The sequence below is a fragment of the Momordica charantia genome (assembly GCF_013281855.1).
Source record: "Momordica charantia cultivar OHB3-1 chromosome 8 unlocalized genomic scaffold, Mcharantia_2.0 BLBB01000008.1, whole genome shotgun sequence".
Taxonomy (NCBI): Eukaryota; Viridiplantae; Streptophyta; class Magnoliopsida; order Cucurbitales; family Cucurbitaceae; genus Momordica; species Momordica charantia.
In genome coordinates, this window is record NW_028275166.1 from 20688794 (window position 1) to 20706459 (window position 17666).

At 40.9% G+C, this 17666-nt stretch overlaps 1 long non-coding RNA gene across 1 annotated transcript; it reads right to left on the reverse strand.

Moving 5' to 3' along the window:
• Nucleotides 1–410: 410 nt before the first annotated feature.
• LOC148209751 (uncharacterized) lies at nucleotides 411–3625 on the reverse strand. Its single transcript, XR_015792683.1, has 3 exons — nucleotides 2678–3625; nucleotides 2552–2592; nucleotides 411–703 (listed from the first exon to the last, which is right to left on the reverse strand). It is a non-coding gene; the product is annotated as an uncharacterized LOC148209751 (long non-coding RNA).
• Between the last annotated feature and the right edge of the window lie 14041 nt (nucleotides 3626–17666).

Here is a 17666-nt window from a genome sequence, read left to right on the forward strand (position 1 = left end):
TTAGCTTATCATCCTCAAACTAATGGTCAAGCTGAAACGTCTAATAGGGAAATCAAGCAGATTTTGGAGAAAACTGTAACGCCCCAGGAATTTCACCATTTCCAAACAGGGACCGTTACTAAGACTACCTAAAATTTTCACATAAGCAAGAGAATTGACTTCACACAATACTAAGCAATAAAGCTACCACGCTTCTCCTGCGCTACTCTGATTTACAACACTCAAGAGAACTTGAACAATTAAAACAACACCACTAAAGATTTAAGAGAAACTCACATCCTATATAGATAAACCATTATATACCGACTTCACATCAACCAAACCCTTCAAGGAAACCGCTACTAACTATAAACCATCCACTAAATGAATATTAACATCCAGAATGACAATGAAGCAAAAACTTATTCAAGTACGATCAACTTAAACAAATGTATTTATAAATATCCTAAGTAGGTTACAATCCCGTAGTTCAAGAAGCCAACACAATTAATGCTCTAAAAAGAATAATGAATCGGAAACCTTACAACATTCTTTAGACCATAAAACTAAACAAGACCAACCACTAACAACTCAACTACACGATTAAATAGCCACAACTATCCTAACTAAAAGAAATTAATTGCACGCAGCATAGCTAATGGTCTTTCCGATCAAGCCTCCTTCTCGCCATCACCATCCCAAGAGCTATCTCGATACCTGCGAACTGGAGGGGAAAAAGAGGGATGAGTACAACCACAGTACTCAGTAAGCAGCCCTTATTTGAAGGGTCATGTACAAACAGCATACTTATGAAGGAACAACATGTCATGCTTATTAAAGAATCAACACACACATCATGCTCAACCAAATCATGAAACATTCACAGTCATGCTTTTTATCACATTATGCATTCAAACATAGACACATTCTATAAACTTCGGTGACAACCACAACCAGTAACACATTAACTACCAACCTCTAGTCTCCCTAACATTACCAGTACCTCTAAGCTTATCTCAATTATCATACCCTTCCACAGCTATCTCCTTCAAATAGAGTCGGCCCCTGACCATTTATACCCAGAGCCCCGACCCTGCAGCATCGGCCCTCGACCATTTATACCCGAGGCCTTGAACTCTGCATCGACCCTCGACCATTTGTACCCGAGGCCTCGATGTCTTACAATCTATTGGCCCTTGACCATTTATACCCAAGGCCCCAATAGTTCTCCTTTCGAAAGACTCCTCGCATCGACCCCCGACCATTTATACCCGAGGCCTCGACGCTCATCTTTATCCAATATTGGCGTATCGACCCCCGACCATTTATATCCGAAGCCTCGATACCCAATTAGTGACGTATCAGCCCTCGACCATTTATACCCGAGGCCTTGACACTCACCCATTCACTTCGTAACTTTTATAACTCCACATATCATTTCTAGCCTCCAACCAGGACTTCAGTACTACTTCCCTAATAACACCAACTGCCACAACGCCCATCACGACACAACCACTAGTATGATTTCAATGCATCACAGATCTTAAAAACACAAAGTTTAACAACAATCAACCTGCTCACACCATAGCACATACAAAGCTTCAACAAACAACCCTATGACATTCTTCACATAACATGCTTTTCACAACATAAAAAATCCTAATCACTTCCGACCATCCATACAATATCAGTAAGTTCCTAAAGTTGCAGACAACAAACATGAATACCAGTCATATACATATCCAATATATAAAATAACCGCAAGTTACAATAACAGCATCGACCTCACAAACCTGTCCAACAATTAAAATAATAAGAGAAACATGTTTATAATGTAAAATCAGCAAGAACAATTTTTATTAACACACATCAACGCACAGACCCGCCCCCGTGCTACTTACTTTGTTATGTCCTAAAATTCTCATAAGAGTCCTACTTGCTACTACGCCATGCCTCATGCATCAACAATCTCATAACAGCCAATATGCGATACACCAAAATGATCATATGTAAAAGCCAATCAATCTAAAATAGTCCAACATAATCCAACAGCTCCAGCAGGCATCGTTCACAGAAAAAGCACTATCAACCACTTAACCAAAATATAATTGATAAATACCCAGCATACATCAAACACAACCGATTTCTCATAAATATTCAATACGCTTTTGAAACAACAGATTATAGTACCGGTATACAAATTTCATCATGAAAACCAATTAGAACATAATACCAATTCAATCATAGTCATCCAGGATTACCTAGCTACAATTTATTCACACAACCACATACTTTTCCCAAGATATATCAACAGTTTTATCAACAATGACGTTTACTAAATGATAACAACGACAAGCGACATGCAAGTATCACACATGGGCACACGAGCAAACAACCATATGATATCAGCACACAACAACCAATCGCTCCAGTAAGAAACTACTTACAACCATTAGCCAATATTCATAAGACACAATTAACTTACATAATAATAAATAATAAACACATCGAAAGCACCACACAATTCATACATATTCAATCAACAAGCATCCCCCAAGTAAGAACTACTTACATAAGTGCCCTGACACGTTATTAAGCTTGCCGAAGGATTTCCTACACCATAGGCAACGAGACTTAAGTTAGAAACTAACTAAAACCACTTTAATTAAATCAAAATCCCATAAAAGTGAGTTGTTACCTACTAACTCACACTACAACAGCTTGGGTTAGAAGTGGGTTAACGCCGAGGAAGTTCGAGCTCCCAAATCCGAGTTCAAAAGGCCTTATGCTGGCTGGTCCGATGCCGAGAAATGATGGATAACTACGATTTGGGTCCGAATAGGAGTGGGTAACGTCGAATCAATGCCGGAAAGGGGTGGGTAACACTAACCAAGCTCCGTTTGGGTATGGGTCAACGTCGAACGTCACTGGAAGGCCGGAAAACGTCACCAAATTCGCTGGGCTTCGCGAATTCGGACTGTTCTGGGCTGTCGAGGCCAGAGGACGAACCAAAACTCCTCTGTCTGTCGTGCACCGCCATGGACAGTCGCTGGAACACCGTACCAATACCGGATCTGAGCTCGGGCCACCGAAATCCATAAGGCACACCGTTGTACCGCCGCCACTTCTAAAGGATCGCTGCACCGCTGCCACTGTCACAGCCTGGGTGAGGTCTCCGCTGCCGTGGTCTCACCGGAAGTGCCGCAGAAAACGAAGAAGGAAGAAGCTGGATCCGGTTAATGGAGGACCCACCGGCACGGATCAGAGTTGTAAAACCCGACTCCACCACTGCGACACCCGACGCAACACTCACGAGAGCATCCCGACGCAAGACGCTACCGTTGATAGAACCGACCGACGCCGAAGAGCTATGTTGATCTGGGAATACCGCCGCACGCCAAAAACTAAAGCTCGTGGGTTCAAGATCTGTCGTCGCTGCTCGTGGGCGGACAAAACGGCCATGGATGAAGCTTGCGTCGCCGGATCTACGTGCTCCGTCGCCGTCTACTCGTCGGAGGAGTCCGTCGGATCTGAAGAGGAAGAAGGGAAGAGGGGTGTGGCAGCTGCAACAAGAAAGGGAAAAGGGGGAGAAAGAGATGGCTAGGGTTTGACTTGTTTTCCTTTTGATTTTCTTTGTTTTTACACTAAAAGCCGAAATCCCAAATTAATAGAAGGCCCATGGGTTTGAAGAAACTAAAATCCTACTTTCAAACAATATAAACTCAACGATCTTCAATTAAAACAAAAGTAAAACAAATAAATCTAAGGCCCGAAGAGAAAATCCTAAAGAAAACACTCCAGTAATTAAAATAAACTCACAACAACCCAAAATGAAATCCAAGAGGAAAAATTAAATTTCCAAAAGTTTAATTAAGTTTTAATTAAAATCTCTTTTCAAAATTTTAGAACTTAATTATCTAAATCAAACTTGATTCGAAATTATCCAAAATTAAAACTCCAAAATAAGAAGTTTCAATAATTTCACTTAACGAAAAAGGAAGAAATCCAAAAGCACAATTTTAAATCATAAAATAAACGAGTCAGAGAACGCGGGGCATTACAAAAACAGTCAAAACAAACCGAAAAGATTGGGCGTTGAAGTTGGAAGATGCACTATGGGCCTACAGAACAGCTTTCAAAACTCCAATTGGTATGTCACCGTATCGGTTGGTGTTTGGGAAAGCTTGTCACCTTCCGGTGGAATTGAAACATGAAGCTTATTGGGCCATCAAGAAATTAAATTTTGATCTTCAAAAAGTTGGGGCGCAACGCCTTTTGCAACTTAATGAGATGGAAGAATTTCGTTGTTAGGCTTATGAAAATGTCAAGCTTTACAAAGAAAGAACAACAAAGTGGCATGATAAGATGATTTAGCATCGATCTTTTAAGCCTGGGCAACAGGTTCTTTTATTTAATTCTCGATTACGTTTATTTCCTGGCAAACTAAAATCTCAATGGTCAGGTCCTTTTACCATAAAGTCTGTTTTTCCACATGATGCCATTGAACTACAAGCAAGAGATGGAAAATCTTTCAAAGTCAATGGGCAACGACTCAAACATTACTTTTGCACGGAAGAGAGAAGTTTTGATAAAAATTTTTTGGAGGAGCCAAATTGATTGACAGTTACCCCGTCTAGCTACACACATTAAATAAAGCACTTTTTGGGAGGCAACCCATATATTTCTTTCCTTTTAATTTAATTTTGTGTATTTTTTTGTTTGTTTTTTCTTTTGTTGGGTTCTTACTAACTTATTTTATTTTTATTTTTGTTTTTTTGTAGGAAAACAAGAAGAAAAAAAAATTTCGCACATGCTGGACGCGTGGAAGCGTCATGGCACATGCAAGGGCACTACAGCGCTTTGCAGCGCCTGGCCCAACAGCGTTTCCCAAGAGCAAAGCGCCACGGCGCTCACTTATAGCGCCATGGCGCTATCGCGATTTCAGGGTTTTTAAACCCAGATTTCGCCCCACAGTCCAGCCATTTTCGAACCCTAAGCGCCGCAGCGCTCCTCCGCCCCTCTCCCTCTCTTTTTGCTCGATTTTTCTTCGATTTTCCTCCTTCTTAGGCCGATTTCATCCTCGATTCACTGTTTCTACCCTCTATTCAGGATTGCATGTTCTTTTGGAGCGATTTTGGGCGTTCAAGTTGTGGATTTTTGTCAAATCCACACATTCTTCCCAACCAAGTAAGATTTTATTGTTTTGGGCCAATATATACACTGATATTTGGCTGTTGTTGTATTTATTGAGATTATTGCACTCGGGTTAAAACATTTTGAAGTGTCAGTACTTTTCTAGAGCGTTTTTTTTGTCGTATTGTTGTGTTTGTCTTGTTATGGCTCCAAAACGAGCATGTGGTGCCTCCTTCTCCTCTAGTTCATATAATAGAAATAAATTTGTTAATGAGGAGGCATCCACTTGGTTCTCTACCGTAGGGACCCATAAGAGTCTTATTCAGGAACGAGGCCTATTGTCTAATGAGGTCTACCAACAGAACATGTATGAGAATATTGTTTCTAGAAGGTCGGTCAGTTTTATTCAACAGCCCGATGTCGTCGTGGTCCCCCTTGTTCGCGAATTTTATGCTAATATCCAGGAGGGGTCCAATATTTCTTTTGTCTGAGGAAGGAGCGCGGCTTTTGACAATATCTCTATCAATGAATTTTTTGAGCTTCCCAATTTTGATCGGGACGACTATAATCGGTATGCTAGTGAGGAGCTTGACATGGATTAGATCATCCGTAGTTTATGTCGCCCGAATGCTGAATGGAAAATACGGCACGGTGAAGCCATTACCTTCAAATCTGCAGATCTGAGTGTTCACAATAAGGTATGGCACAATTTTATTTGTTCAAAGTTACTTCCAGTGACCCACATGAGCGACGTCACCAAAGAACGGGCCATATTGTTATACGCCATTGTTACCGGTTAGTCTATTGATGTTGGGCGGATTATCAAGCAGAGCATTAAGCATGCAAGACGTGGAACCACAACCGGTGGCCTCCCTCATCCCATGCTGATAACCGGCCTTTGTAAGAAGGTTGGTGTTGTTTGCGACCCCACGGAGATATTGCTGGGTACCAAAAATGTGATGGACAAGAATTACATTTTGTCATCCGTGGGTGGGAGCTCTTTATGGAGATTGAAGACCCTGCGAAAGAACAACCAGAAGTCCATGAAACCACAACCGATCCACCTCCTCAGTAGCGCGCTCCCCGACCACTTGAGGAGGAAGTTTGCCATCTTTCACGCCAGTTCCATTGTTTTCAGGTGAACTAGAGGTTGCATGTAACGCCCCGTATCTTTCAGGTTAGTTTAAATCTCGAACTACGAGGTTTCCATTAAATTTTAAATTTATTTTAATTAAATTTTTGTATATCGGATCGCGCGCGATTGGTTTTATCTCAGGTTGGGATGGGTTTATTATTTTAGTTGATCCTTCTTTTGGGTTTGGTTTGTTTTAAGTTGGGTTGGTTTTGTTTTTTTTAAAACAAAAAGAAAACCAAGAAAGCCCTAATTTCTTTTCTTCTTCTTCTTCCCTTCCTCCCTTTTTGTTTTCAGCCGCATGCCCTCTCCCAAATTTCTTCTTCTTCTTTGTCTTCTTCTCCTTCTTCTTCACCGCCCCCACCACTCTCTTCTTCTTCTTCTCCGGTTGGCATCCCACGGCGGCAGCGAGCCTCTCCGGCGACGACCCACGGCAACAGCAGCAGTGCGGCTTTCGCGATCCCATCACCGGCGTCTCTCGGCGTCCAAGAATTCTGCTACCGTCCGGCCAGATCTGAGAGTTCTGGTACCCACTCTCGCTTTTCTTCTCCGGCATCGGGCAAGCAGTGGTCGACGGCGTCTTACCCACGACGAACAGAGAAGTTTCGGCTCCTCCTCCGGCGAACAGCAGCACCGGCGACCTCGAACCCCACGGCCAGCACCCCGAGCAGCAGCAGTTGACGACCATTTCTCGGTTTCGACACGATTTGGCATTTACTCACACTCGTTCGAAGCCGATTTGCAATACCCACCTCCCTCGGCATCGATCCGGCGTTGACCCACTCCAAGTTCAAGTGGTCTTAGTGTGAGTTAGTAGGTAACGACTCACCTAAACTCGAATTCAATTATATTTAAGTGCCTCTAATTGGTTACTAACCTCGAGATCGTGCTCTTTTGTAGTAGGAAGTGTGCAAAGAGCTTATGAGCTTTAGGACAAGTGTTTGTAAGTAGCACGGGGGTGGGTGCGTGTGTTGGTGATTATTATTTAGTTGTCGATGTACTATTTATGATGTTGAAAATGGTTCTGATATGATGTTGTGCGGTGTAACTCTCGTTTATGTTGGTTTGTATGCCTAGGTAGTGTTGAATGTTCGTTGGTGATAATAGTAGAAACTTTGTATTGTTGAGCTGTTGAGATCTGTCGTGGAATGATGTGTGTTTGCAGGGAATATTCGTTAAAATAAATATTATGGTGGGGATGTTTGTTGTCTGAAATCTGTATGAAGTGTTTGGCATGTCTTATGAGTTTTTATTATATCTAGCAATGCTTAATGTTTGCGGATGTTGGATAATGAGTGCTTGGGTGATTTGTGTTGGACTGCTGTCGTTTAAAAATTGTTGACTATGCTCTGTTATAACTGAGCTCACTGTGGCGCTGTTGTTGTGAATTGATATATTGTGAAAGCATGTTTGGTTTACTGTTTTGCTATTAGAATGATGTTTATGTTGGGGAAGCATGCTGATTTGTGTTGGTGAGCTGAGAGATGCATTGAGATCATACTAGTGGTGGTGTTGTTGATGAGCGTTGTGGTGGTTGGTGTTATTAGGGAAGTAGTACCCAAATCCTGGCGGGAGGCTAGAATTGATATGTGGAGTTATGACAGTTACGAAGTGAATGGGTGAGTGTCAGGGCCTCGGGTATAAATGGTCGAGGGTTGATACGTCACTAATTGGGTATCGAGGCCTCGGGTATAAATGGTCGGGGGTCGATGCGAGGAGTCTTTCGAAAGTAGAACTATTGGGACCTTGGGTATAAATGGTCAAGGGCCAATAGATTGTAAGACATTGAGGCCTCGGGTATAAATGGTCGAGGGTCGATGCACAGTTCAAGCCTTGGGGATAAATGGCAAGGTTGAACGCCAAGCCTCTGTAGATGAGTGTCGGGGCTTAGGGATAAACGGTAAGGGTCGATACGATTCGAGGAGTTAGACTTGGGGAACTAATAAGCCAATATGATTGAAAAGACGTCGAGGCCTCGGGTATAAATGGTCGAGGGTCAATGCACTAGTGTCGGGGCTCTGGGTATAAATGGTCAGGGGCCGACACTACCAACAGAACGGTCTTGGAAAGCTTGGATGGATGAGATGAACTTAGATTTGCCTGAAGCGCTAGGGCGCCATGTGAACTGTAGTTGATTTGTTTACGATTGTGGTTAGCATCGGGTTATATAGAACACGTTCATGATTGAATGTATGATGTCATTGTGGAACATGTCTATAGTTGTTCGCATACTGTAATGATAGAGCATGACGATGTATGTTTCCCTTATGTTTTGAGCATGACGATGTATGTTTTCTTTATGGTTTTTGAGCGTGATGTGTGTGTGTGTTTGATGAGGGCTACTTACGGAGTATATTTTATATACTCACCCCCCCCCTTCTACAATGATTGTTTCAGGTGAAGGACTCGAGGGTGACCTTGCTGATGGGACGGGGGAGACCTGACAAACAAGGACTATAGGCTGCTTAGTTTTTCTTATTTAGTCTAATTCTTTTGTTAGGGCCTTATGTTGTGGCCAATAAACGGATTATGTACCTTTGACTAATTGGGAGATTTGTCCTTGTTGTTAGTTATGCCTTGGGTTACGTGTCTATTTGAGCTTTATCCCATTTGCTTAGAATCATTTAGATTGAATAATAAACTTGCCTCGTGAAGTAGTTCACGAACGTTGTTGCAGTTTTTGAGATTGGTTTATCGTTAATTTGATGAGATTTGTAGCTTGATTTTATAAGTTTATGTTCAAAGGAAGTTGGCAAGTTGTAATCGGGGCTAAAACTGATTAGTTGGGTAGTTCATGTGACCTAGAGGTGCGCGAGATTTCTGGGTCGTTACACTGCAATTTGACTATCTTGTTCTGTGCTTTCAGACTCAACAATCATCGCAACCTCTTCCTCCACTTCAACAATTTCATGATTCATCCACTGAAGACGAGGACCATTGACTCTACGCCATCATTCAAGGCAGTTTCCTTCTACTACTTCATATTTTGTTCGGACTGCTATTTTTAATTTTGATTGCATCGTTTTTCTTTACATTGGGACAATGTAACATCTAAGTTTGAGGGTAGTGGAATCTGGTCTGTAATAATTATTTTTGGATGATAGGTTTACTCTGATTCATATATGCTGATTTTCTCTTTCAAACCTTGAATTATGATTAATATCCTTGAAATTTTGGTGGGTTATGAATGCATCTTTGAGTGGCTTCTTTATGCATGAAAGAGTTAAGTGTGACTGTTTTTGTTTTCCTTCTTGAAAATTTTATGATGGTTTCTCGTTGGATTATTGAATTAAAATTGTCATTGACTTGACACTATTTACATACCCAGTGAGCTTTTGAGCCTTAGAGCAATCCATTACATCTTGCTCAATTTTCATTCTTGTGTGTGATCGAACTTGACATATTTATTCTAGAACTTGCTGGTGAATGCATCTTGTGACCACCTGTTTGAATTGGTGTCTTAAGATGATAAGGGCAATTTAGGTTTACCCACAATTTGAGACTTCTAAAGAGCCTACCTTGTTTTATTTTCCTTTAGAGAGCCATATTTGAGCATAATTTTCCATTCTTTTTCTTGGATTGAACACGTTTATTAGTCCTGAGGCCTGTTTCGGATAATATCCTCTCTATTTCTTTCTTTACCAGTGTCAAGACAAGGGAGGAAAAGTTGCATGATCTAATTTTTTCGATTCAAGCCAACTTTGTAAGAGAAAAAAAAAGTTTGATTGAAAAGAAAATGAAAAACAAAACAAAACAAAACAAAAAAAAAAGAAAAAAAGTTTGTTTGGAGAAAAAAAAGGGGGTTTCATAAGTGTATTCTCTCTTCTTCGTTGAGTGATGGAGAGAAAGCTTTTGGAGAATTATCTTTCAAGGAGTAATAAATTCTTATGTTTCTCTAGGAGTGTTAGTGTTCGATGGTTCATTGTATTCATTGTTCATTGGCTTCAGCACGTCATGTAGTTAACATGCAACCTAATATCTCCTTTGTCTTGATTATGAGCCTCTTAAATTCCTTTTATCTCACCTTTACCTAAGCCTCATTACAACCTTTATCAAAGTCCATTTGATTTTGTGCATTCAATTCATATTTGAAAGGGGAGATTTGATTCACTTGCAAGCTTATGGTAATAACGTGCTTTGTTCTGATTCTGAGAGTTAAAATACCTTGAAAATATGTTGAGAGAATTGAGCGAAATCCTGTGAGAGTGTCGAGTCTTTGCTTTTGATTTCAAGAAGTTGATGAGATGCTTGAGTTTTTTTTCAAAATATTTTTTTCACTACTTAATCTCTTGATTGTCATCTGGAATGATCTCGTAAGGTGTATGATTGACTTGTCGATTTTTTTTGGAGCTTAAAAGGTTGAAAGGGTTTAGAACAGGGAGTCAGTATATTGAGTTACGAGATGTTCAGGGATGAGCGTGTTATAGGTGTCAGTAGTCTGCTTGGATTTAGTGGTCAGTAACTAGTTTTGTTTGCTTGAGGACAAGCAAAAAGTTAAGTTTGGGATATTTTGATAGTATACTTTATACACCACATTTCATGATATTCAGGTGGAAATTATTTAACAATTTTCGGTCATTTATGGCTTATTTACATGCATAACTGATGTTTTTATAGGATCAAACCATTAGAAAGAATTGGAGCATAAGCGATCGATTGAGGGAAAACTAGAGCGAAAAAGAGGAGCTTAGTTAAGCCACATCAGCGCCGCAGCGCCATCATGTAGCGCCATGGCGCCTGCAGATCAAACTTTGTAGCAAAATCCCGAAGAAGCAGTGCCCAGCGCTAGTATACAGCGCCATGGCGCCCTGCAGACGAAGCTTGGGCCTCTTTCCTCGATGACAGCGCCAGAGAGCTGTATTGTAGCGTCATGGCGCTACAAACTTGCACGTTCGTCACAAATCTGGGACAGTGCCATGGTGCTCACTAATGGCGCCATGGCGCTGCAGCGATACCCTAACTTAAAAGAAATTTGAGTGCACCGTTTGGAGGGACGAGGGGGGACTCTCACATTGGAGAATGGGAATTTGGAGAGGATTGGCTCGAGATTTGAGGCAAGAAGGGCGAGGAGACGATTTTCGAAGGCTCGTGATCGTGGAGATTAAGTCGAGGACGGTCAATCGACACTATGCTTTTAGTTTCTCTCCTTTCCCTTATCTTTTCTAGATTTATTATGAAATTCTTTGTGGAAATTTATTGTATTTTCGTGAACATGAGTAGCTAATCTTCTTGTTCTAGGGATTGACGTAGCCGTTGGATTTATGAGTTGGATTTATGAACATTTGTTTTGATTGATTTGTTTTTAATCTATTTGTGCATTTATTTGTTTAATGCTTTTAATCTCTTTATCACGGATTAATTGTTGCTAAATATGAATCTTACGCTCGGGAGAGGTGGTTTAGATTGGAACCTGAATGCATGACTTTGGTAGTTCTAAGATCGGGAGATTTAGAATTACCTTAGAGGTTGTTAAAAGACTAAGTCTTAAGGCCCTGTTTGTTAATGAAACTAGATAGGGATACTGGTTTCTTAATAAGTGGGAGAATTAATTGTGCTCGGGAGAGACTTTCATGATTCTTGAGTTCTTGACTTATAGATTAATTGCATATTCAATCTTGACATGTTTAATTTGTCCGCTTGTAGGTTCAGTTGGTGAAATCACTTTCCTAGGACCCGTTCTCCATAAGAGTTTTCTTTAGAGTTTCTTTATTCGCTTTGTTATTTTATTTTTGTGTGTCAAAAGAAATTCCTAATTGTTTCTCTAGATAAAATTGGACATTAATATTTGTAGTACTTGAATGACTAGAAACCCGATCCAGTGGACAGTATCGGTAATTACTTACCACTTTTATTAAAATTTGACCCGTACACTTGCGGTAGGCATTTTCTGCTACAAAAATAAATCTCTAGTAGATCCTATCAAAGATTCAGATCTAAAATGAAGATATTATTGACAAAATATTCATCAGTAATGTCCTCTACCGAAGATCCAAGGATTTAGAGCATCCAAGTGCATGGATTTATTGTCGGCCAAATGGGCTATAATCAGGTGCTGCGGATCCACGCCAACTGGAAATCCTACGGCCATCATCATGATCAAGATCAAACGGCTCCACGTGGCCATCACGGCCAGATGTACTGAAGCTGATGTTGCAGTGGGACCCCTCGCAATCGTGTGGGAACAGAACGGTATAATTGGAATTAGAGCAGTAATTTTGGAGGTAACGGTGGAGGCTGGAGTTCCGGGCTTGCATTTGGAGCCTCTTCTTCTTCAGCCTCTCCTTCTTGTGAGCGTTCTGGTGACCTCCCAAAGCATGACAGTTGCTGAACTTCTTCACGCAGTACTGGCACCGGAATCTCTTGCTCCTGATTGGCCCGTCACCCACGTCCCCACACAGCGCTGTCACCGGAGAATCTTCCGCTGGGTTGATCATCAGTTCAGTCCCGAACAATCTTATCGTTATGGCCTTCTTCTGGGAGGAAAAGAGTGGAGAGACAAAATCGGGAGGGAATCGTTTTTCCATTACTTTCTTTTTTTTCTTATTTTGAAGAATGACTTTCAACTCCATTCAATGTAGTTTTATAATAAATATTGGGAAGTAACTATTTAATTAATTAACTTAATTAAAGGCAAAAAGCAATAATAAGATTGAACAAATAAATATATGTGAGAAGATGACAATTTTGATATATATATTATTGTTGTTGCCTGTTGGGTATACTGGTACTTGATTAATAATTTAGAGGTTAGATCAAGTGTGTGTTCAATGTAAATTTCTTTCAAACCTAATTAATTGATTATTTATTTTTAGACATGAGTTGAACTTAATGCACAATATGTCAACTATTCCTATTAATTGATTAATTAAGTAGAGCTTTATATAAACCTTCCAATTAAATTGTGTGTGGGCAAATCTCGTCTATCGTGGGCATAATGATTATTCATGATCCAACAAACTCAAATACCAAGTATCTACAAATTTATATGACCCAATTTATAGGAACATTAACAAAGCGACTACTCTTCGAAAGTGATTACTCAATGTTCGAAGAATGGGGTCACTACTACAGGTGAAATATCATTCATATATCAAATATCAACCAAACCAAACAAGAGACAAGAGAACTTGCTTGAGCTGGTCCACCTGAACCAACCAATGACACTCCCTCTAGACCTGGAGTGCGAATTAGGCTCTCACAATTCTACTATTTTGGTACTTTCAACTAAATCTTTTGCTAACTTAGACATCATCAAAGGGTGTTGTGCTTACCACCAGTGCAGTTTTCTTTGTGTGCAGGTGTTCATTGGAACTATCGATGTTGGATATCAAAACTAAATTTCTGAATCAACAGTAAATTTGTTCCGTGTCACATCTAGCACAAATGAGTGCATATATAAAGTAAATTTGCCCTTGGTCACATCTAGTACAAATAAATAAAAATGATCTTTTTTCTTCATTCTCTTTCGTCTAGAAATGGGAGAAGACAACTCTTGTATTTGTTTATGGTAGAGATGCAACAAATCGATGAAATCGACAAAATCAAAAAATTGAATCGAACCAACTTTTAAAATTTGTTTTGTCGGTTTCTCAATTCGGTTTGGTTCGTTAAAATGTCCAAACCAAATAATACAATTCGATTCCTGTTTAATGTTGAAAACTAAATACCAAAATAGAATCCAACCATTTATATATACACATATATAACTATATTTTATAGTTTTTAGTTTTAAATTAATATATTATAAATATTAAACAAAAATATATTGGACGCGGTTCCCATGATGATTAATGAGGATGGGATGTCTTCTTTAAAATTAGTATTTATAAGTAGGCTAAGCAGTAATGTCAAAGTTTTAATTTTTTTCTCTTTTAATTTTTTTCTTTCTTCTAACTCTCAAAATTTATATTAGGTTTCACTTCCATTCTACTTTTATTTTAACGTTTTTTTATTCTACTTCTCATCTTCCTCCTCCAACTCTTCCTCCTCTAACTCGCGCCTCATGTCTTTTTCTCCCCTCTCCTATATTACTGTTTCAACCTTTAACCCATCATGTCTTTTTCTCCCCTCTCCTATGTTACTGTTTCAACCTTTAACCCAGTTTGTGCAACAAAGTGAATGATTTTGATCAACCAAGTCAAGATGGACCGACGGAGCGAGTTGGGTGAAATGGAGAGAGCAGATATATCATAGTTGGGAAGGAAGAACCTGCACAATAGGGCAAAAACTCCAATGCTCAGGCCAATTTAGGAGTTCGACCTTGATATGAAGACTGAGAAACAATGAGATACCTAACTGTGGAGTGAAACTCCCTGTCTATAGATTTGTGTGTCCAACAGTGCGTTCGACCGACGCGGTTGAGCATGTCGGATTGTAAGTATTCCCGTCGGAGGTGCTCGTGTAGAATTTGATGTGTCTCCACCCAGAATTTGGCAAAGTGTAGCAGTTCATTCCATTGGTGGGACAAATATTTATGACTGACCTGGTGATCGGTTCTTTGATGAGTGAGCTCAACCATTTCGAGCTGGGAATGGTTTATCTCTAATTGTGCTCCATGTGGCAACGTTTTTTTTTCGCACCTCCAACATTGGCCCCCTCTTTAGTAGGTCGTGGCTCCGACCTTGTAGAGAAGTTATTCTGGGTCGTGCAAAGTCTGTTCACGTGGTGATTTTATTAAATCTCGAGATTGGTGAAATATAGTCGTCGGGAAGGCGAAGGGTCGGTCTGACAGCTAGTTTCACAGTCGCATGCCCTGGCTTCTCGCCCAATGCTTGATCTTGTTTGTTAACCTTCATACACGTGTGGCATCGAGATTTATTTCCATGAGGTATATATACCGTGGTTGTTCCGTCTCATTCTCCACATTATCTGAATAAGTAAGTTCGACCTGCTAGCTCGAAGCCTCTTAGTTCAGTCTCCCTTTTACTTGCCTTTGCATTTTTATTTCAATATGTCTAGTTCAAGTGGTAGGACATATAATGCTACGAAGAGGAAGTATATGCTGAGGAAGTATATTCATGACCCTTCGCACGTCTTGGACCCCGAACCATTGCAACTGGATGAGTCCTTGTGCTACGAAGAGGTACCCGTCAAAGTTTTGGCAAGAGAAACCAAGTTGTTGAGGAACCGGACGATTCGCTTGGTTAAGGTTTTATGGAGAAACCACCAAGTGGAAGAAGCTATTTGGGAGCGGGAGGACGATATCAAGGCGAGGTACCCTGAACTGCTAGAACAGTCAACTTTCAGGGACGAAAGTTTTTGAAGAAGGGAAGTCTGTAACGCCCCGAGTCCCTCAGGTTAGTTGGTCTCGAAACAGGAGATTTTCATTTAATATTAAATTTATCTATATTTATCGGGCTCTAAAAATCCAATTAAATTAATATTTACCGAACTTTGTATGTTGGGTCTTGTTTTAAGGGAATGGACTCCTTCTTCTTTGGGCTTGGATGATTGGGCTTTCATTGAGAGAAAATTTGTTTTAAAACAAAACAAAAGGAAAGAATAAAAAAAAAATATAAACAAAATAGAGAAAACCTATTTTTTCTTCTTCTTTCTTCAACCCAGCCCCCCCCCCCCCCCTTCCAGCCACCTCCACCTTTCTCCTTCTTGTTCTCCGGCGAGAAACCGAGCAGCCGCACCTTCCTCGACCAGATCTGCAGCAGCAAACGACGGTGCAGCATCGTCACGGCGGCGCGGCGGTTTCTGCACCATCCTGTGGCGCTCCTCGCGGCGGTGTGCGACGAACGGCGTTCCTCCACGGCGGCGCACGACGCCCAGGTCAGCTTCACGGCGGCCCTGACGACCTGCTACTACAGCCTCAACCCCGACAACGTGCGCAACTCCCGACGGCTGTCTCTGGCGAACAGCAGCTCCGGCAACTCGTTCTTTTTGCAATCCCGACGCGAACAGTAGCAGATTCGCGACGATATCTTCGTTCTGATACATTTTGGCATTGACCGACACTCACACGGACCTTGATTTGCGTTACCCATCGCTTTTAGACATCAAGACGGCAAGCCTATGGTCTTTTGAACTCAGATTGGGAGCTCGAACCCCCTCGACGTCGACCCACTCCTAACCCAAGTTGTTTTAGTGTGAGTTAGTAGGTAACGACTCTACCTAAACTCGGTTTCGTTTATAACTAAATGTTTCTGATGGGCTACTAACCTCGAGATCGTGCTCTTTTTGTAGTAGGAAGTGTTCAACAAGCTTAGGAGCTTTAGGACATTTGTTCCTAAGTAGCACGGGGGCGGGTGTGTGCGTTGATGTGTGTTAATAGAAATTGTTCTTGCTGATTTTACATTATAAACATGTTTCTCTTATTATTTTAATTGTTGGACAGGTTTGTGAGGTCGATGCTGTTATTGTAACTTGCGGTTATTTTATATATTGGATATATATATGACTGGTATTCATGTTTGTTGTCTGCAACTTTAGGAACTTACTGATATTGTATGGTTGGTTGGAAGTGATTAGGATTTGTTATGTTGTGAAAAGCATGTTATGTGAAGAATGTCATAGGGTTGTTTGTTGAAGCTTTGTGTGCGCTATGCTGTGAGCAGGTTGGTTGTTGTCAAACTTTGTGTCATTGAGACCCGTGATGCATTGAAATCTTACTAGTGGTTGTGTTTTTGTTGGGCTTTGTGGTGGTTGGTGTTATTAGGGAAGTAGTACTGAAACCCTGGTTGGAGGGTAGAAATGATATGTGGAGTTATGAAAGTTACGAAGTGAATGGGTGAATGTCAGGGCCTCGGGTATAAATGTTCGAGGGCTGATACGTCACTAATTGGGTATCGAGGCCTCGGGTATAAATGGTCGGGGCTCGATACGCCAATATTGGATAAAGATGAGCGTCGAGGCCTCGGGTATAAATGGTCGGGGGTCGATGCGAGGAGTCTTTCGAAAGGAGAACTATTGGGGCCTTGGGTATAAATGGTCAAGGGCCAATAGATTGTAAGACATCGAAGCCTCGGGTATAAATGGTCGAGGGTCGATGCAGAGTTCAAGGCCTCGAGTATAAATGGTCGAGGGCCGATGCTGCAGGGTCGGGGCTCTGGGTATGAATGGTCAGGGGCCGACTCTATTTGAAGGAGATAGCTGTGGAAGGGTATGATAACTGAGATAAGCTTAGAGGTACTGGTAATATTAGAGAGACTAGAGCTTGGATGTTAACATGTTTCCTTGTTGTGGTTCTCACTAATATGTTACGAAATGCGTATATATTTAAATGCATAATGTATTGAAAAGCATCATTACGAATGTTTCTTGATATAGTTGAGCATGACGTGTGTGTGTGTTGGTGAGGGTTACTTACGGAGTATATTTTATATACTCACCCCCCCCCTCTATAATGATTGTTTCAGGTGAAGGACTCGTGGGTGACCATGGTGATGGGAAGGAGGAGACATGACGAGTGAGGACC